The 20,779-nt window shown below is 41.0% G+C and overlaps 1 protein-coding gene across 1 annotated transcript in view; it reads right to left on the bottom strand.

The window, feature by feature from the left end:
- The window catches only part of SLC16A7 (solute carrier family 16 member 7), a 266,294-nt gene extending 245,993 nt beyond the window's left edge, over window positions 1-20,301 (bottom strand). Inside the window, exon 1 of the mRNA XM_070495154.1 lies at window positions 20,226-20,301. The gene's annotated coding sequence lies outside the window, so the exon portion shown is untranslated. The remainder of the gene's footprint in view (window positions 1-20,225) is intronic.
- Window positions 20,302-20,779: the final 478 nt, after the last annotated feature.

Genomic DNA, 20,779 nt, shown 5'->3' with positions numbered 1-20,779 from the left:
TCCATTTCTTCCAGGTTGTTCAATTTGTTGGCATATAGTTTTTCATAGTATTCTCTTATGATCTCTTGTATTTCATTGGTATCTGTTGTGATTTCTCCTCTCTCATTCCTGATTTTATTAATTTGCGCTTTCTCTCTTCTTTTCTTGGTGAGTCTGGCTAGGGGTTTGTCAATTTTGTTAATTCTTTCGAAGAACCAACTCTTTGTTTCATTGATCCTTTCTATTGTCTTTTTTGTTTCAATATCGTTTATTTCTGCTCTTATTTTTATTATTTCCCTCCTTCTACTGACTCTGGGCTTTGTTTGTTCTTCTTTTTCTAGTTCTGTTAGGTGTCGTTTGAGGTTGCTTACGTGAGCTTTTTCTTGTTTAGTGAGGTGAGCCTGTATTGCGATGAATTTCCCTCTTAGGACTGCTTTTGCTGCATCCCAAATGATTTGGTATGTCGTGTTCTCATTTTCATTTGTCTCCAGATAATATTTGATTTCTTCTTTAATTTCTTCAATGATCCATTGTTTGTTGAGAAGCGTGTTGTTTAGTCTCCACATTTTTGCACCTTTCTCTGCTTTTTTCTTGTAGTTGATTTCTAGTTTAATAGCGTTATGATCAGAAAAGATGCTTGATATTATTTCAACTCTCTTGTATTTATTGATGTTTGCTTTGGTTCCCAAAATATGGTCAATCCTTGAGAATGTTCCATGTGCACTTGAGAAGAATGTGTAACCTGCTGTTTTTGGATGAAGTGTTCTATATATATCTATTAAGTCCATCTGGTCTAATTTTTCATTTAATTCTATTATTTCCTTGTTGATTTTCTGTCTGGATGTTCTGTCCATTGGTGTTAATGGTGTGTTGAGGTCCCCTACTATTATTGTATTGTTGTTGATGTCTTCTTTTAGTTCTATTAAGAGTTGCTTTACAAATTTTGGTGCTCCTGTGTTGGGTGCATATATATTTATAAGTGTTATGTCTTCTTGGTGGAGAGTCCCTTTTATCATTATATACTGTCCCTCTTTATCTTTCTTTATCTGTTTTGCTTTGAAATCTACCTTGTCTGATATTAGTATAGCGACACCTGCTTTCTTTTGTTCATTATTAGCTTGGAGTATTGTTCTCCATCCCTTCACTCTGAGTCTGTGTTTGTCTTTGGGGCTGAGGTGTGTTTCCTGGAGGCAGCATATTGTTGGATCTTGTTCTTTGATCCATCCTGCCACTCTGTGTCTTTTGATTGGGGAGTTCAATCCATTTACATTTAGAGTGATTATTGAGACGTGGGGGCCTACGACTCCCATTTTGTGTCTTGTTTTCCGGTTTTCTTCAGTTTCCTTTGTTTCTCGTCCCATGGTTTAATCTGTTCTGATGTAGAGCTACTACTCTCTGTTGTTGTCCTTCTACTTATCTCCTCTGCTCTTGGTTTTGTAGCCCCTTTCCTTTTTTGGATTTTTCAGGAAAGAGGGTTTTCCTGAGGATTTCCTGAAGAGGAGGTTTTGTGGCAATGAACTCCCTTAATTTTTGTTTGTCTGGGAAAGTTTTTATTTCTCCATCGTATTTGAAGGATATTTTCGCTGGGTAGAGAATTCTCGGCTGTAGATTTTTGTCCTTCAGATTTTTGAATATATCATTCCACTCTCTTCTAGCCTGTAAAGTTTCTGCTGAGAAATCTGCTGATAGCCTGATGGGGGTTCCTTTGTAGGTTAGTTTCTTTTGCCTGGCTGTCCTTAATATTTTCTCCTTGTCGTTGACTCTTGCTAGCTTCACTACTATATGCCGTGGAGTTGGTCTTCTTGCATTGATAAAGTTTGGAGATCTATTGGCTTCTGTCACCTGAAGATCCATCTCCCTCACCAGATTTGGGAAGTTCTCAGCCATTATTTCTTTGAATAGGTTTTCTGCCCCTTTCTCCTTCTCTTCTCCCTCTGGTATACCTATAATCCTTACGTTGCTTCTCCTAATTGTGTCTGATAATTCTCGGAGAGTTTCTTCATTTCTTTTAAGTCTTGCTTCTCTCTCCTCCTCTGCCTGCAACAATTCTATATTGCCATCTTCCAAATTGCTAATTCTTTCCTCCATATTATCGGCCCTACTGTTCAGAGCATCTAGATTTTTCTTAATCTCCTCTATTGTGTTCTTCATTTCCAATATTTCTGTTTGGTTCTTCTTTATCGTATCAAACTCTTTTGTGACATAGCTCCTGAACTCGTTGAGTTGTCGGTCAGAATTCTCTCTTAACTCATTGAGAATCTTAATGATGGCTGTTTTGAAGTCATCGTCATTTAGGTTATACATCTCATTTTCTTTGGGATTGTTTTCTGTGTATTTGTTGCTTTCTTTCTGTTCTGGAGATTTGATGTATTTTTTCATATTGCTTGATGTTGTTGATTTGTGCCTCCGCATGGAGATAGAGTTTAGTTGCTCCTTTCACTTGTTTCAGCTGCTGCGGTGGGAGGAGCAGCTGTTTATATTTCACCAACCAGGAACCCTGTCCGTAGTTGCTAACTGGGCCTGGGCCCCTCTTCGTAGCCACAGTGGCCCTTTGGATTCCCTCCTCTGCTGTGGGGGCCGTCACAGGGGGGCTTCAGGCTGCAGGTGCCTACTGTTGCAGCCCACCTAGATGTGCTCTCTCCTTGGGGTCTGCAACGGTGTTATGGGCTTTTCCAGCAGCCAGGGGTGGGATCACTTATATTTGTCGCTCCGTTGCTGTCGGCACCCACCAAATCTCACTTGTCCTCTATAGGTCGCAGGAGAGCTATTGGCATCTTCTACAGTCTGTGGTTAGTACACCTAGTTATGCTGCTTTTGCCCTGGGGTCTTCCAGCCTTGTGGCTGGCGGCTGGGTGCCTTCTACTGGTGCTGTGCAGAGGCTTTCCCTAAGGCTGCTGTGAGCCTGTAGGGTTTCCCCCTAGGCTACTAAGCTGGGTCTCTGGAACTCTCTCCAGCCCCAGTCCTCTCCGAGATCTCCGGCAATCCCTAGACCCACGGGGCGGGCAATGGCAGCTGGGGGTCGCCCCGCCCTCAGGGCTTCTCTCCTGGCCTCTCCCGGAGCCGTGAATGCTGGGCGTGGCCCCTCTGCCAATGACAGACAGGGAGTTTTGTCTGCTGCCCAGCGGAGCTCCAGCGCTTCCCCTCCGGGTCGCAGAACCGGCCTTTGAAAATTCCCCCGGCCCCGGTCCTCTCCGAGATCTCCGGCAATCCCTAGCCTCACGGGGTGGGCAACGGCAGCTGGGGGTCGCCCCGCCCTCAGGGCTTCTCTCCGGGCCTCTGCCGGAGCCGTGAATGCTCAGCGTGGCCCCTCTGCTAATAGCAAACAGAGAGTTTTGTCTGCTGCCTGGGCGGAGCTCCAGCGCTTCCCCTCCGGGTCGCAGGACCGGCCTTTTGAAAGTTCCCCCCGCCCCGGTCTTCTCCGAGATCTCCGGCAATCCCTAGCCCCACGGGGCGGGCAACGGCAGCTGGGGGTCGCCCCGCCCTCAGGGCTTCTCTCCGGGCCTCTGCCGGAGCGTGAATGCTGGGCGTGGCCCCTCTGCTAACCGCAGGCAGAGGGTTTTGTCTGCTGCCTGGGCGGAGTTCCGGCGCTTCCCCTCCGGGTCGCAGGACCGGCCTTTGAAAATTCCCCCGGCCCCGGTCCTCTCCGAGATCTCCGGCAATCCCTAGCCTCACGGGGTGGGCAACGGCAGCTGGGGGTCGCCCCGCCCTCAGGGCTTCGCTCCGGGCCTCTCCCGGAGCCGTGAATGCTCAGCGTGGCCCCTCTGCTAATGGCAGACAGAGAGTTTTGTCTGCTGACCGGGCGGAGCTCCGGTACTTCCCCTCCGGGTCGCAGGACCGGCCTTTGAAAATTCCCCCCGCCCCGGTCCTCTCCGAGATCTCCGGCAATCCCTAGCCCCACGGGGCGGGCAACGGCAGCTGGGGGTCGCCCCGCCCTCAGGGATTCTCTCCGGGCCTCTCCCGGAGCCGTGAATGCTCAGCGTGGCCCCTCTGCTAATGGCAGACAGAGAGTTTTGTCTGCTGCCCGGGCGGAGCTCCGGCGCTTCCCCTCCGGGTCGCAGAACCGGCCTTTGAAAATTCCCCCCGCCCCGGTCCTCTCCGAGATCTCCGGCAATCCCTAGCCCCACGGGGCGGGCAACGGCAGCTGGGGGTCGCCCCGCCCTCAGGGCTTCTCTCCGGGCCTCTGCCGGAGCCGTGAATGCTCAGCGTGGCCCCTCTGCTAACGGCAGACAGAGAGTTTTGTCTGCTGACAGGGCGGAGCTCCGGCGCTTCCCCTCCGGGTCGCAGGACCGGCCTTTGAAAATTCCCCCCGCCCCGGTCCTCTCCGAGATCTCCGGCAATCCCTAGTCCCACGGGGCGGGCAACGGCAGCTGGGAGATCTCCGTGCCCTCCGTGTCTCTCTCTGGGACCCTCCGGGCGCCCCGAGCACCAGGCTGGATCCCCCCGCCAATGGCGGGGAGAGACTCTCCCCGCGGGCTCAGGTGTGCAACTCCAAAGTTTCCCTCTGCGTTTAGGAGTAATTGCAGGGGGTTTAGGTAGGGTTCTGGTCACCTGTTTCCACCGTCGCTCCTCTGTTGTGTTCTCGCTCCTGCCCTAGACGTGCGTGGATCCTCTGGGGGCGTCCGTTGGAAGAAAGCCGCTTCCGGGTACCAGGCTGCCCGTCGGGGTCGGAGAGCCCTCACCTATTTCCACATCCTCCCGGAGGAAAGTCCATCCGCCTTCCGATGTATAGTCGCGTGGGTGTCTCAGACGTCCTGAGATGCTGTCTGGATATCCTTTGTCAAGCGATAAGTGTCCAAATAATTGTAGACTCGAAGGGCGAGAGACAAAGAGGACTACTCACGGCGCCATCTTGGCTCCTCTCCTAGGTTACAGAGCATTTTTAAAATACGTTACCTCATAGAAATCCTGTGAAATATTATTATTTGTGTTTTACAGATAAGGAAACCGAGGCTCAAATTTTAAATGAGTTACCTAAGGTCACACGAATGTAACTGGAACAACTTGAAATCGATATCATAGGATACTATTATTTTCGGTGTCTCTTAAGATACTTCTGTGTGTGTGTGTGTGTCTTTGATAATTACTTCAGCATCAACGAAAAATCATTCTGCCATATGCTCGGAAATGAAATAAAAATAATGTCTATTTCCAACAGCTCATGCTTTATAACCATTTTATAACATTTAGAAAGTTTAAGTAGAAACCTTTTCTCTTGGGCTGTATTCAAATGATTTATGATAATGTCCTTAGCAAAAAGACGCATCATTATTGTGATTAATCTCATCTGGTGACAGTACCATTGCACAACTAAATCAGCACTCTAGAAAGAAACGAAATCAGGAACTCCAGTTAGCAGATTTGGTGACGACGCCTGTTCAAATATTGCAAAATTCATGTTAAATCACCTCCATGTGGCATTAACACTGTTCATTGCCTGCTGAAGACCTCAGTCTAAAAAAACCAGTGATTTTCCATTTTTATTGTGCGCATGTGTTTAGACCTGTCAGCTACTTGAGATAAAACTGGTATTTGAGAGAAAACCACTCTTCTCAGTGCCGTTCTTCAAACCATGTTTTTCGCCTACGATTTTCAGGTGAGCTCTTCTTTTCCTATTTGGAAAACATATTTTCCAGCAAACATGGTCTCATAATATTCTCCAGAACTCCTGATCCCGGTCCTTAGATGAGGCAGTGTTGCTAACTTTTGGGTTTCCTATTTCTACTCTTGATCTATTATATACAAATAAACTTGGTTTTATAGCATCATCTCATTTACTGATTTAAAATTCAAGTTGGAGTTCCATGAAATGTTTAATTCTTCTGTTTCAAGAAGACCAAAAAGCTATCTCATTTCAAATAAACAGTGAACTTTAATGCTCCCATCTTTGTATGTTCTGTCCTGTGGATAATATTCCTTCCTCTCCATGACACATCGGCACATTTCTGTTCCCCACTGAATGTAAGTATAGCTGTTTGTACATCCACCATCCTCATTGGAAGGCAAGCTCAGGGACACAGGGACCTAAATGATTAATGATATTTATAATGGTTAATGGCTAAAACAGGAATGCTTACTTTGCTATGCACTTTACTTATATTACCGCATTTAATCCTTGCAGCAATTCATGAAACAGATTCTATCATTATTCTCACTTTAGAAATGAGCAAACTGAAACAACTGAGAAAGGTTAAGTCACACAATCTTTCACACAGTTAGTATAGTGGTGAGGCTGGAACTCAATCCCCAACAGCCTGACTTGAGGGCCAACGCCTTAAAGCCCTGAGAGTCCCACAGCCCTGTTTGGTCTGCGAGAGCTTTGGCATCAAAGAGTTAATGCTTCTTAATTACCAAGACTGTCTGCAACTTTCATCAGTTACAGCTGATATAGAATTACATTGCCATTCGATATGTTTTATTTATCACATGGGATGGTTAATTTTATGTTTCATTTTGGCTGGGCCAAGAGACACCCAGACAGCTGGTAAAACATTATTTCTCGGTGTGTCTGTGAGGGTGTTTCTGAACGAGATTAGCATTTGAATCAGTAGAGCGAGTAAAGGTCTCCCTCACCAGTGAGGTCGGGCATCAGCCAATCCATTGAGGGCCCGAATAGAACACAAAGGCGGAGGAATGGTGAGCTCTGTCTTCCTGACTTGGAACATCTGTCTTCTCCTGCTCTCAGACATCGTTGCTCCTGGTTCTCAAGCCTTCGTGCGGCGAGGCTTGTAACAGCAGGTCTCCCCGCTCCCCACCTCCCAGTCCTCAGGCTTTCAGCTCCCCTGGTTCTTAGGTCTTTGGACTCAGACTGAATTATCCCACAGGCTTCCCTGGGTCTCCAGCTTGCCGATGGCAGTTTGTGGGACTTCCTGGCCTCCACAAACTGCATAAGCCAATTCCCACAATAAATCTCCTTTTACAGATATCTATATATAGCCTATTGGTTCTGTTTCTCTGGAGAACTCTGACTAATATATCATGGTTTGTGTGTTTGTTTTCTTTTCAGTAAATAAGAACCTTTCATTATCCATGCTCAGAGATGAGTGGACTGATTAAGATATTCCAGAACTGCAGATAATCCAGTGTAACTTTATTTTTTTTATTTATTTATTTTTGCTTAAAGATTAGCACCTGAGCTAACAACTGTGGCCAATCTTTTTTTTTTTTTTTTTCCTGCTTTATCTCCCCAAATCCCCCCTGATATTTAGTTGTATATCTTAGTTGCAGGTCCTTCTAGTTGTGGCATATGGGACACCACCTCAATGTGGCCTGATGAGCGGTGCCATGTCCGTGCCCAGGATCCAATCCAGAGAAACCCTGGGCCACCGCAGCGGAGCACACAAACTTAACCACTCGGCCACGGGGCTGGCCCAATCCAAAATGCTTTTATATTTGGCATACTTTTTAAATATTATGCATCAGAATTGATTTCTAAAATGTTTTTAAGACTAAGGTTTACATACATAGTGACTGGGCCTCGCTTTCTCATCATGAATCCTCAGCAACTAGCACAGAAGCTAGATCATAACAAGTGCTGAGAAAATTTTGAGTTTCATGGCTAATTATTGTTATTGACATTAGATTGTTTTTCTCTAAAAACAAGGCACAGTGAGTAGTGTGAAAGATACATTGGGATTGTAAAAGATTTGTAACAAAAAAGGATCAATTGAGACAAATGTGTTCACCTAAAGAGATGAATCAAGAATTCATTTTTCTATCCTTTCCACTCCAACCAAATTTGAGATGCTCATATATGTTGTTTCAATGCATTAAAAATACCTGGAGCTAGCACCGTGGTGTAGTGGTTAAGTTCCCATGCTCCGCTTGTCAGCCTGGGGTTTGCGGGTTTTAATCCCAGGCATGGACCGGCACAACATTCATTAAGCCACGCTGGGGTGGCGTCCCACATACAAAGTAGAGGAAGACTGGCACAGACGTTAGTTCAGGGACAGTCTTCCTCAAGCAAAAAGAGGAGGATTTGCAACAGATGTTAGCTCGAAGCCAATCTTCCTCACCAAAAAAAAAAAAAAAAAGAAAGAAAGAAAGAAAAATTATTTAAAAAAACCTCTATGCTGGATCATAAATAGAGGCTGTAAAATTAGAAGTAGAAAATATAATAATAGTGTGCTTCATAGAAGTTAAATGTGGTCTTAGGAGAGGGTGAAAGATTATCATCCAAAATACTATTTAGCCCTGTTTTGATAGTTATCTTCTTAATTAACTCAGCTTTTCAAAATTAGTGTAAATAAATGTTTAGCAGATCAACATGTACTAACCCCAAAATAGAACAAGAAGTATTTTGGAAACGGCACTGAACTTTCTTTGATCCTGAGGCCCTCTCCCATATGGACAGTGGGCTGTGAAGCATCCACCGATCCAAGAGGTAGTGATCACAAGAGAACAGGCATGAAATTCATGCTGAGATATAAAATGCAATGTTTTGGAAGATTGCCTGATCTATTTTTTTTTCCCCAAGTCCAGAGTAGTTTTAAACATAACAGGTAACTCCTTAGGTTGCAACAAAAATGGGTAAGACTAAGAGAGCTATAGAGTTAGACACTGCCAGTGGTCTCTGAGATGACCTAGGCCCAGCTTCTTACCCACAGTAGTGATCACCGAAACCTCAGAGGAGCTGGAGATCTGAGAGTGGAGATCACACACATATTTCTGAGCCAATTACCAGTTTAGCATCTCATGGGAACTAAGAGTTTATCAGATGGAAAGAGGGCAGTGCATCTTTTCATGCAGAAAACAGTATGCACACAGGCAAGGAGACTTTGCATCCCCCTTTCTCTGTCATCACGGTCGGGTGCCCACATCCTCATGAATTGCTTAACCAGTCAAGACCTGCCTCCCCAGACCACATACAATGGACAAACGTAAGTTTTGCAACAATAGCAGAGTATAGTTGGCTTACCTTTCTACCCTTTTTAGAGTCTTCCTAACATATCCTTCCTGCATATCCATGATCAAATTAGTTGAAATTGATAAATAAATTCAAATTAGTTGAATTGATTTGATCAGGTTACTAGGTAGAACATCAATTCAAAACATAGTCTCATTAATTGCATTGCTATGGAGCTAAACCAGCCTGATCCTACTTTCATCTCTGAAAGATGGTATTTGATCAGTTCAACTGGAAAATGTTGTATAGTTGGAAAAAGTTTTCCAATTCACACACACACACACACACACAAAAAATGCACTCATAAATCCTTGCTATAGAGAAGCTACTAAAGATTGAAAAATATCATGGTTGCGATATATAAAAATGAGCTTCCAAGCAACTTTGAAGAAGACTAAAAGTAAAATTAATTTTAGAATAAATGAAAAAATTCAGCATGAAATAGTTTCTGAGTAAATAAAGTCAAATAGATTTATAAAAGAAGATACGCTACAAGGTAAATTTATACAATGTGAAAATGTCATTTTATATTACATGAGAAAAATCTCTTTCCTTTCACCTCGAGTTGTTTCTCAAATGCACGAGGACTATATTACCAGCTGGACTTTGAGAGAAGGTCCCTTGTTTCCTTGTTGCAGTGGCAGGCTGTTCTTCTGATGAGTATATATCTACAGGCTATTCTCCTGACACGTTATTTGATAGATTGTCCACTTTATCCTAAAGAAAACTGGGGCTAGACTTAGTGTAAAAATACTAGGATATCCTTATTTCAAATGACACTTGAGGAACGGAAAATGATAAAATGAAAACTGTTAGCAATAGTGCCATCTTCATTCAGCATCACTACGGCCTTCTGCAGCCTGTTTAAACTTCACATTTATCTAACTGGAAAAATGGGCAATTGTAGCATCATGAGCAAGACGGAAGGCCTATAGCTCTTTCTCTTCCATGCTATGTGATCTTGGACACATTCCTTAATTTTTCTAAACCTCAATAACGTCATTTGTAAAATGGGCAATAAGGGAATTACCAACTTCCTAAAGTTGTTTCGAAGACTAAATGAAATAATGCCTTTAGAGCATTCAACAGAGTTCTTGGCACTTCTTAATCACTTCATAAATATTAGACACTATTACTTAATAATTTTGTATTTTTCTTTGTGAATAACTTATTTTCCAAATTGTAGGAGATTTGCAAGATATTTGACATTTTAAACTATATATATTTTTTATTTTAAAAATTTATCTGCTATAGACAAAATTGTATTATTTCATAAGTTGTTTCCTGTAGATGCAGTTGTAAAACATAAACATTGATCTTAAACATGCTAATATGTTTGCTAAGTGACTAGGACACAATGACAAAAAGAGATCAATGACAAAGTGGATTGGAAATCAGTATGATATGACACAAATTGAAAGAAGGGATACATTTGTGTATTTTCTTTTTCGGATATGTCAGCCACAAAATATCTTAAAGAGAAGAAGAGTGACAGAGCACATGTTAGAAGGAAGGAGTTGAATGACAGAGAACAAAGAAAATGTTCAGTTAATTCCAGAATGGAGATGAGGTCAAGAGAGTAGTCAGAAGTCCAGGGAATGAAATGGTGGTTGACTTTGAAGAATAAAATTCTGAGCTGAGAAAATTAGGAATATAGGATACTATTCCTAAAAATCCAACAACAACAAAAGACTAAAATTTTCATCTTACTGACAATATCTCTGAAAGAAAGAACAATCTAGGTGCTACTAAAATTGGAAGTAGAGAAGGAACTTGAAGATAAAGCAGCAAACACTTGCAAATTACTAAAATCAATGAATAACTCTTTAATTGATTCATTCATGTATGATGAATGCATTTATTTTATTTACTGGGGCCTTATGATTGAAATGCAAATGTTAGACTTGAAAAGAAACACTAGTCTAATTCAATATCCAGCTCTTAAATCCTATTTTAAAAGAGGCGCATTAAATAAAGACAAGCTGAACTTAGAAACATAGTGACTTAAAAATGTGCAGATTCTCCAAATGTGTACAAAATGTCCCTGTCTTTTCCAGTAGGTGGCAGTCATCCGTCTGAAAACCAGAGTCTTTAGGAGAATCTCAGTAACGCCAGTCTATGCTCAGCCATCCCTTCTCCATGAGAGGGTCTTACTCTTCAGTGGCGTTAAAGGATGCTTCCATATGGCTCCCTCTTCTGGTCCTCTGTATTCCAGCATTGTATAATTCAGGCAAGATTGCGGTCAGAGAAAATAACCTTGCATACCTTCCTCTATTCACAGCTCACTTAGTGGCTATCCATAAAAATATTGGTTATCTTCCAGATGCAAGACATTTAATTTGGTGCTAGAGAGAGAAGTATGAACTAACAATGTCCCAATACTGAAGGAATTGGAAGGAAATTATGGACTAACTCAGCATTCAGTGTTTGAATCCTGTTCTAAAAGAAGTACCTTAAATAAAGGTAAGCTACCACAAGTATTTTGTTGGGGCAAAAACAAAGCCAACAATTTCAATCACTGTGATAGTCATATAATTGAAATATGAACAGAGTTATGGTAGGACAAAAGAAGGAAAGATTAAATCAGCCTCAAAGAGTTAGGGAAGGCTTCCCATAAGAGATGATATTTGAGTTAAATCTGGAATGTGGAAAGGTGAGTTCAGGCATGAATTGGTTGAAGGAAGAGAGAAAAATCTCCTAAGAAGCAGGTGTAGAAATTACAAAGACGCAGCACATGAGGAAGTTGGTGTTGTGGGTTACAGTCTTGCAGAGATCCGCCAGTGACTGGAAATGTGTCTGCACTTCAGGAGAGATTCAAGATTAAAATTTGGAGAAGTCCAGCCCATAGTATAGTGATAAAGAGTTCAGCAAGTGCTGAGGATGGAACACTAGTTGTTTTTTTCCTTTTGTGAAGAGGATTGGCCCTGAGTTAACGTCTGTTGCCAATCCTCCTCTTTTTGCTTGAGGAAGACTGTCACTGAGCTAACATCTGTGCCAATCTTCCTCCATTTTATGTGGGATGCCACCACAGCATGGCTCAACAAGTGGTGCCAGGTCCACACCTGGGATCAGAACCTGTGAATCCCGGACCACCAAAGCAGAGTACATGAACTTAACCACTATGCCATCAGGCCAGCCCCTAAACACTGGTTTTTAAGGGGTAAAAAGAGGCAGAATATTGACCACGGGAAAAAGGAAGCATTTGAAGAGCTAGGAGAATTATAAGAATAATGTGTTTCTGTAAGCAAGGGAGAAAAGAATTTCAAGAAGGAAGTCGTAGGTAAAGGAGACAAAATCTGCAGAAAGGTCATAAGGTTAAAACAAAAGTATGTCCATTTTGGTTTTGAAACTGCGAAACAACAAAATTATTTGAATGGATAATGGAAATCCAAACCATATTATTGCTGGTTGAGAAAAAAAATCAAAAAGTGAAGATGCAAGCATGAATTATTCTTGTCAGAAGTGACAAAGAGTCTCCAAACTCTAAGAGCATGAGTTCCATCCTCGTCCCTAGGATGACTCCCGCCCCTTTAAAATGCCTGCCTGGGAAAGCTCCAGGCTGCCCGAAGAATTTGTTGTTTGTTACAGTCAACGCCTGGAGACAGGGCCACTGTCTCCCAGTCTCTGTGGGAGGAGAGGGGCCCACCTTGATCAGCATCAGTGGCAGCTCTATCTGGTGCAGTAAGATGAAAATAAATAAATTTGTAAAGAGTAAAAAGGAAGAAGCAAAACTCCTGTATTTTTTAGAATGACTTGGTTATACTTAGAAAAAGCGTACTTTTCTTAGAAAGAGCCAAACCTATAGAATTAATGAGGTAATTTCACAATGTTACTAGATATAAGGTCAATATATAAAAATCAAATGTATTTTAGATACTAGACGCAAATAATTTGAAAATTAAATTTAAAAACCAATGTTATTTATAAGACATCAAAGACATCAAAAACGTCGGAATGACTTTAACAAAGATGTGCATGACCTCAACCAGAAACCTACATGTTATTGCTGAGAGAAACCAAAGAAGATGTAAATAAATGTAAAAAGGACCACATTCATATATTAGTAAACTCGAGGGATTAAAAATGTCAGCTCTCTCTAACTTGATATATATTCTTTGTAATACATGTGAAATTGAAAAGCTGATTATGAAATTTATATAGAAATCAAGGGACCTAAAATACCCAAGGAAATCTTGAAGAACAGCAACGTCAGAGGATTATATTACCAGGTATCAAAAATTATTATAAAGCTAAAGTAGTAAAGGCAGGGTGGTACTGATTCAAAGATAAGCAAATATATTCATGGAACAAGAACAGAGTTTCCAGAGCCAGGCCAAGTGTACATGTTCACCTGACATACATCAAGGGCATCAATGTAATTCAGTAGCATAAGGCTCATCTTTCCAATAAATGGCTTTTGGATACCCATTTATTGGATCAATGGAATGTCCATATTGAAAACTAAATCATGACTTCTACTTCATGGCACACATAAAGCAGTTCCAAAGATATCACAGACTTAAATGAGAAAGGTAAAACAATACATCTTCTGGATATATCTTTATGATGTGGGGTAGATGATTTCTTAAATGGGACACAAAAGCACTATCCATAAACGGAAAGGTTTATAAGCTGGATTTCAATCAAAATAAGAACTTTCCGTTTCTAAAAATACAAAATTAAGACCATAATAATGCAGGCTACCTATTGAGAGAAGATATTCACAATACATGTATCTGACACAAACTCGATTCCAAAATATATTAAGAACTATTAGAAGAAAAACACTCCCAATCCAGATTTTTTTTAAATGAGCAAAAATCTTGAACAGGCACTTCATAAAGAGGATCCAGATACCAAAGAGAGGTCATCAGCCTAAAAGTCATCAGGGAAATGCAAATTAAAACCACACTGAATATCTTCTTTGGAGAAATCTCTGTTCAGATCTTTTGCCCATTTTCTAACTGGATTGTTGGTTTTTTTGTTGAGCTGTATGAGTTCTTTGTATATTTTGGATATTAACCCCTTATCTGATATGTGGTTTGCAAATATCTTCTCCCAATTGTTAGGTTGTCTTTTCATTTTGTTGATGGTTTCCTTTGCTGTGCAGAAGCTTTTTAGTTTGATGTAGTCCCATTTGCTCATTTTTTCTTTTGTTTCCCTTGCCCGGTCAGACATGGGACTTGAAAATATGCTGTTCAGACCAATGTCATAGAGCGTACTGCCTATGTTTTCTTCTAGAAGTCTCATAGTTTCCGGTGTACAGATGGCCAACAGGCATATGAAAAGATGCTTAACATCATTAGCTATCAGGGAAATGCAAATCAAAACTACAGTGATGTATCACCTCACTCCAGTCAGAATGGCTATAATTAACAAGACAGGAAACGACAAATGTTGGAGAGGGTGTGGAAGGAAGGGAACCCTTGTTCACTGCTGGTGACAGTGCAAACTGGTGCAGCCACTATGGAAAGCAGTATGGAGTATCCTCAGGAAATTAAGGATAGATCTACCATATGATCCAGCTATTCCACTGCTTGGTATTTATCCAAAGAAGTTGAAAACACAAAGGCATAAAGATACTTCCACCCCTATGTTCATTGCGTCATTATACACAATAGCCAAGACATGGAAGCAACCTAGGTGCCCATCAAGGGATGAATGGATAAAGAAGATGTGGTATTTATACACGATGGACTACTACTCAGCCATAAGAAATGACGAAATCCAGCCATTTGTGACAACATGGATGGACCTTGAGGGTATTATGCTGAGTGAAATAAGTCAGAGGGAGAAAGTCAAATACCATATGATCTCGCTCATAAGTAGAAGATAAAAACGACAAAAAAAAACACACACATAGCATTGGAGATTGGACTGGTGGTTACCATTGGGGAAGGGGGGAGGGCAAAAGGGGTGATTAGGCTCACACGTGAGGGGATGCACTATAATTAGTGTTCGGGTGGTGAACATGATGTAATGTATCCAGAATTCGAAATATGGTGTACATCCGAAAAAAATAAAAATTAAAAAAAATAAAATAAAAATAAAACCGCACTGAGGGGCCGGCCCTGTGGCTGAGTGACTGAGTTTGCAAGCTCTGCTTCAGCGGCCCAGGATTTTGCCGGTTCGGATCCTGGGGAGGGACATGGTGCCGCTCATCAGGCCTTGCCGAGGCGGTGTCCCACGTGCCGCAGCTAGAAGGACCCATGACTAAAAATGTACAACTATGTACTGGGGGGCTTTGGGGAGAAAAAAGAAAGATAAAATCTTAAAAAAACAAAAACTCACAATGAGATATCATTATATTTCATCATTATATTTCATTTGAACAGATAAAATGAAGAATTGATAACAGCAAGAAATGACAAGGATGTGGAACAATGGAACAATTAGAACTTTCATACAGTGCTAGTAGGAGTAAAAATGTCACACTTTAAAAAGTTGTTTAGTAGTATGTACCAAAGCTAGACACACACACACACACACACAATATATATATATCCCATAGAACTCTGAACCTCTGATTCTATTCTGAGTAGATTTACAAAAGAAATGAGTGAACATGTTCACTGAAAGACTATTAGAAGGTTCATGACCACATTACTCATAAAAGCCTCATGCTGAAAACAACAGCAGTGTCTGCGAACAGTACGACAAACTAAACACGTAGTATCCAAGCAATGCACTTACACAGAGCAGTAAAAAAGCATGGACTTCTCTCACACGCCCTAACATAATTGCTCCACACAGACAGTGCAGAGCAAAGGACACAGGCATGAGAATACACAATTTAAGATTTCACTGAAATTAAATTATAAAATTAAAAAGAAAGCAAAAACAGTCTATGGTGATAGAGGTCAGAATACTAGTTACCTTTGGGGGTGTTTATATGTTTGGGGGCTTGAGGAAGCCTGTGGAGTGCTGGAAATGCTGTTGATTACGTGAATATCTGTGTGTGCATATATAGCATGTATGTACGACACATATACATTTCCTGTATATAATGTGTTGATTACATGGGTATATATATGTTAAAACGTCAAGTTGTACACCTATAATCAAGTTGATGCTTTGCTATATGTCATTCTATCTCAATAGAAAGGCAAATGACGGGAAATTAAAATAGATAAGATAGAGAATAATTAGAACAAGGCCCTGGAGGTGGCTGAAGAGGATGGGATTAAAAGCATGAGTGGAGGGTTTGCACTGGACAGGAAGAATGCTACCACTTTCTCTGAGATTTGATGGAAGGAGATAAGCATGAATGTGAATATTAATTTTGGGGGGATTTTGTTTTAAGTGAAACGGAGTGGGACAGGTAAGGAATTCAAACTATTGAACAGAGAAAATCCATGGCCACAGGAGGTTACTGGCCTAGAATTAGTACCCTGTTCTTTAGGCTGGTAATAGTTACTATCAAAGGACAGAAGTCATATTATGCCCCAGCATTCTCATCAAGTATTTAAATTTCCATTTCATTTAATTTCAGTTTCTGACAGTTGTTCCTCAATTCATTTCCACCCTCAATTTTATGTCTTTAAGATTCAAGACTAGTCTAGAAAAAGTACACCCACATAGAACATTTCAAAAAATGTTTCTCAGTGTCAGACCAACACCTCTCAATGCCACTTTGGCAGCTAACGTCAATCCTGTGACCTGTTCTGATATATTTCTCTCAGTATTATCACAGTAAAGTGCTTTATATTAATCTACTGAAATGATAGGATCTCTATAATCATTTGCTTGGGACCTATAAAACATAGAGAAATCTTCATTTAATTTGGAATTAAATAGCCATTTACAACATCCATTACAAAAAAGAAAAAAGCATCAGCTTATTTCCTCTTCACATGGTGGGCATTAAGGAAGCCAAGAATTTCCAAAACAGAGAAGTAATTTTCTCAGATTTAGAGGATGGGATAGCAGACCACCTGGATTGTCATATTGCAAATCCACGTGAATTGGCTCAGTGAAAGATCAGGGACATCTCTATTAGAGGAACACCAGAGACACTGCCCTAGCTTTTCAGAAAAGCCAAATAGCCCCCTTTTCCCAGAGAATGCTTTGGAGAAAGTATTCAAAAATAAATTAGTCATAACTCCTCCTAGATATTCTTGATCTCGAACTTATAATGCCTGGTCAAAATCTAAAGCCAGAAAGTATGATTATTTGAATAGCCCAATTCTAGCCCAGATACAAAATATTTCTTCCCTAGATTTAGCAAGACAGTGTTATGATTTGACGTATAGCTACTCACCTAGGACAAGGGTCATTTTCTGTATATGAAAGAGCAGATGTAGACAGGAGAGAAATCTCTCTCCATATCGAAGGGGTTTAGAGTCAACATTACACAATTACCTGTTTAGACAGTTTTTAGGGGCATTCCTTCTATCCCAAAAATACTCCAGTTTCTAAACAGTAAGGATGTTTATTTCTGGCTGTGATGATAATATATTCTCTGATCTCTCTGATCAGTAAAGCAAAGATTCAGATTTCCCCTAACATTTGCTCCTCCAGTTGATCTTCCAAATCTATCTGGAACTAGTAAAGAGGCTATTTCTGGAAGTCCGTAAAGTATGGAAGGGGGAGTATTACTGTAATAACCCGTGATTCAGAGGCCCAGAGACAACTGGGTGGTTCTAAGGCCCTTCAAAGACTTAATCAGATGGAAGCAACAATGGCTGGCTGCCCTACCAACTGCCAGGAAACACAACGGCAGGAAAAATTTTCACTGGAGAATAACTGGCTTTTACTCATCTGTATAGAACTTGAAACTCAACCTCTGACATTTCAGAAAAATAGAGCTTAATACTAAAACTGCCTCAGTATGTTTTGTGCTGCAAACAGCACAAGGCAGTAGTAAGTGAAGGAGTAAGGATAAAGATTATGCTCAAAGGGAATGACCTACAGGTTAAATAAAATTTCCAGGAGTAGTTGCTGCACAAAGTCAGCAACCATCAGACAACAAAGAACCCCGTTCGAGCATGCCCTAGGCTTTTATCTCTACAATGGCTCCTGAGATCTGTATAGCTCTCTACAGATTACAAAACACTTCAAACACATTATAACAACTACCTCCCCTCCATCCCCAGACATCCGCCATTAGGAAAACCAAGGAGGAGAGTCGAAGGTAAACATAACTGTGGTTACCGAAGTCTTCTTTCTGGAAAGGCATTTTGCAATTTCTGTCAGTCTCATTTTGTTGTTGAAAGGTGAGGAAAATTTTTCCAAGTTTCTTGAAATAGCATGGGTTCTTGGTTATGAATAACCTTGTCTCTTTGGTTATCTATATTTTTAAATATCTAATTAGGGGTTTCTCAACTTTACCATTATTGACACTTTGGGTGGGATAATTTTTTGTTGTGGGAGGGTGTCCTTTGTTGTGGGAGGGTGCATTGTAGGATATTTAGCAGCATCTCTGTTCTCTACTCACTGTATGCCAGGAGCCACCACCACACCCAGTTGTAAAAGCCACAAATGTTGGTAAATGTTGCCAAATGGATTGGAGACAGAGGGAGGGGCTGCTAATAAGGCCAGAGAATGTAACAGCTGCTGGGATTCAAATGAATTCAGGTATAAAAAAAAAATCCACGTTATGTAAGGAAAATTTGAAAGAATGGTTACTTAACAAATCTGCTTACCACTCACCAGAGTATTCTTGATTCTTTTTTTCGTTGCCAATCTTCCTCTTTTTGCTTGAGGAAGATTGTTGCTGAGCTAATATCTATGCCAATCTTTCTCTATTTTGTATGTGGGATGCTGCCACAGCATGGCTTGATGAGCAATGTGTAGGTCTGCTCCTGGGATCTGAACCTGGGAACCCCCGGCCACTGAAGCAGAGCGGGTGAACTCAACCACTGTGCCACCAGGCAGCCCCATATTGTTGATTCTTTTGAACATCAAGCAAATAGATAAGTTCCAATGTTTATTCCTCCATGGGGCCAAATATGTCTCTTTGTTACGTTTTGGAAGAATCTCTTCTAACCTTTTACATTGGCACACCTCTACGCTTGGGAGTTCATCTAGCCACAAGGTCTTTCCAAAGCTCAGATTTGGGTTTTTCACTCTTTCTACCCTCTTTCCTGTAGCCAAATAAGAAGACATAAAATCTGACTGTAGTTACCTTACAGGGCACCCATGCTGAATCTGTCGATTCACATGGTTTTTTTCCTTCCTTTTCATGGAAATAGCAGCAGTATTTGCACAATCTCTTCCAAACTAATGATAAGAGACAGATGCTCTTTCCTCAGATCAATATATCTCAAGAGACTACTGGAAAATTTTAAAATAATCTCGAGTAGAAATAAAAATTCATCAAACACAAGTGAGACTAAAAATTTCCAGGATTAAAATATTTGACAGAATTTTACAAAGGAATTAATGCAAATGAGGTGTAAATAAATGTTACTGAAACTAATTTGAAGTATGGGGATCTGTTTTCAATCCTTGGATGATATCTGAACTTGGAAGAAAAACAAAATGTCGACTTGACCCTAACAGAAACTTGGCAATACAGATGAGATCATCTGGACAGATAAGGCTCCAGCAATTCAGAAACAATCAGAAATTCTAAATTGGGAGAAACTAAAATTAAGTCAAGAATTAGGCTAATTGAGAATGAGATGGGAAAGTGAGAAATGTTTTGGAGGTTCCTGTTTGATAAAAGCAAAAGAGGCATGTGAATTAAATGAACATGGAAAGTAACTTTCTTGAATAAAGCAGTTGCATCTGATGTATTAAAGAGTAGAGTTAATCTTTTAACTTGGAACCGGGTACTTTTTCATTTCCAGTGGATTTACAGTCCTGTTGCCCGGCTTTCAGGTCCACTTGAGGAAAGCATCCTACGAAGTATCCAGCTTCTACGTTGTCTGCAAATTTTATATTCCCTTAAACACAAAGCCCTTGTAGTTTTAAAGCAGTTTTATTTTAATTAGAGCCTTAAACTCTGCAAACATTCATTTTATTGCTGTTCAGTGCCAAGTTTTGGCTTTCTGGAAGCATGACATAAAGAGCCAGAAAGAGAAGCAGCTGCCGAAAATTCCAGTTTGGAAGATGATAAATCCAAAGCAGAAAATGATTTTGCTTTAAAGATCAGAGCTTTCTGTTGGAAAACAGAAACAAAGAAATTTCTAGCTTGCTTCTCATCCTGTGGGAGTCAGGCTGTGCTAACGGACTATTTTATTTACTAACAAGATGGTTATAGCGATTGTCATGCATCAACCACCATTCCACACACTTACCACTACTAAACTTATTTCCACCTTGAAACAAGCCAGTGAGGTTCATATCATTACAATTTCCATTTTATAGACAAGGAAACCAGAGAGGTAAAGTAACTTACCCAAGACCCTCAGCTGACCAAACGTGAAGCCAGCTTTCAAATCCAGACATTCTGGCTTTGTAGTCTGTGCCCTTACATACTGTATCCTGCTGTTTGAATGAGGAAAAAAAAATTAATGGAAGCAGCTTGAATCTGGCATGAGGAGCCAGAGGATGAGGACATCCTGAGTGCTTAGACAGCCACAGGGATCAAACCCCAGAAATCAATTTTACTGTGAGAGCCAAGAGTGTGTGACCAGAACCTAAAAGGAGAGGAGAAGGTCAGGAATCAGGCTGGACAGGAAAATGGAATCGTAATAAAGTAGGAGAGTCCACGGGAATGGGCAAGAAAGGATTTACTTATTGTGTTGACTCCTAGCCACTGTGTCATGAGTAGATTGGGTTAATTTAAAGTAACAAAGTAGAACTTGAGGACAATTTCTCCCTGTGCATTTCTCTCTTTTCCTTCCCTCAGTGGAAGGGCACAGGGAGGCTGGAGGACGACAGGAAAAATAGATGGAACATACCAACTTAACACGCTTCCTCTAACATTTTAAAAATTACTATTCGTTCTTT

This window comes from Equus asinus, chromosome 22 (genome assembly GCF_041296235.1).
Source record: "Equus asinus isolate D_3611 breed Donkey chromosome 22, EquAss-T2T_v2, whole genome shotgun sequence".
Taxonomy (NCBI): domain Eukaryota; kingdom Metazoa; phylum Chordata; class Mammalia; order Perissodactyla; family Equidae; genus Equus; species Equus asinus.
This window is presented reverse-complemented; position numbering and strand designations above follow the sequence as displayed.